We start from the raw sequence: 1,512 nt of genomic DNA, 5'->3' as shown, positions 1-1,512 counted from the left end.
GCACCATGTGGGTCACCTCTAGGGTGGGGATTGAACTCATGCTCAAGTGGCTTTAGCTTCTCAGTGCTGTGCTTTAACCCGCTGCGCCACCAGGGAGGCCCCTCTTCTTATATTTTTAAGAACAACTTGAGTAAAGTGGGCATTTGCTGTTCTTTAAAAGTTTGGAAATTTGCATTTTTAAAGTCATCTGTCCTTGAGCTTTTGTTTTTAGAAAATATCTTTATTAATGTTTCAATTTCCATGTTCGTGGTTAACTTTTTCAGTCCATCTTCCTGGGTCAGTTTTGGTAAAAAATGCTGATATAGAAGTGCATCCATTTTTTTCAAGGTTATGAAGTTTATTGGCATATAATTGTTCATAGTAACCTGTTATATACAGTCTTTTGTATTTTGGTGATATATATGGTGGTTTCTTCTCATTAGTGATTGTTTAATTAATGTTTTCTAATTATTAATTGTTAGCCTAGCTTAGGTGGTTGTTTTGTTTATGTCCTTGTAGTTGATTTCTAGTTTCATGACACTATGATCAGAGGGAGTACTTTTGGTCTTTGTAGTTTAATTGACAAATCACTGTGTCCCAAGATACAGTCTACTTTTTTCTTGTTAATTTAATTATGTATACAAGAACTGAGGTACAGGCCAGAGGTGCAGGGAGGGAGTGGGGAGCAGAACAGGTGGATCCACTGAAATATACTGCTGAGGGGAGCCATGAGCAAAGCAGGAGAGGTCTGCTGGGCCATGTGGGTGTCACCTCCCTGGCTGGGGATCGAACTTGTGCTGCAGTGACTGCAGATCGCTTCCTAGTGCTGAGACTTAACCCCTTGTGCCACCAGGAAGGCCCCAAGATATGGTCTACTCTTAAAGATGTTCCATGTACACTTGAAATATATGCATATACAGTAGTTTGTGGATGAAATATTTTGTAGATATCTGTTAGGACTATTTAAAGGTATTATTTATTTATACTTTGTCTTATTGATCTGTCCATTGTGAGTGGGGTTTTAAGGTCCACTAGTGTTATTGTGCTGTCATCAATCTCTCTCGTAAGTTCTTTTGTTGTCTTTTTATCTTGATGCTCCATCATTCTGTACCCATATGTTTATAAGTGCTATTTCTTCTTTTGTATTAGGCCCTTAAACATAACCCAGTGTCCTTCTTTATCTCTTTTCACCTGTCTTAATTGAAAGTCTTGTTTTATCAGAGATAGGTTCCTGATTTTAGGGGCGGGGGGTTGTCGTTTGCTTGTCTAATTGTCTTGCAACCTTTATTTTTTAATTTTTTAAGAGCTTTTATTAAATGAGGACTTTCATTATATGAGTTAAGAGAGAAGGAAGGTGGATTCATGTCCCTTTCCAGGTCTTGGTGTTTCTCAGCTAGAGCTCCTGCTCTTGGCTTCTAGCGCATGGCCCTCAGCTTGGCCGTGCTGCCTGGTCTTGAAGGGACAGGCAGAGACACCCTAAGGAACTGCTCCTCCAAAGACCGCAGCTTTTGGCATTCTTTTTCTTTTCATCAT

This window comes from Condylura cristata, unplaced genomic scaffold (assembly GCF_000260355.1).
Source record: "Condylura cristata isolate star-nosed mole 26May11 unplaced genomic scaffold, ConCri1.0 scaffold00001, whole genome shotgun sequence".
NCBI lineage: Eukaryota > Metazoa > Chordata > Mammalia > Eulipotyphla > Talpidae > Condylura > Condylura cristata.
Note: the sequence above shows the minus strand (reverse complement) of the source record.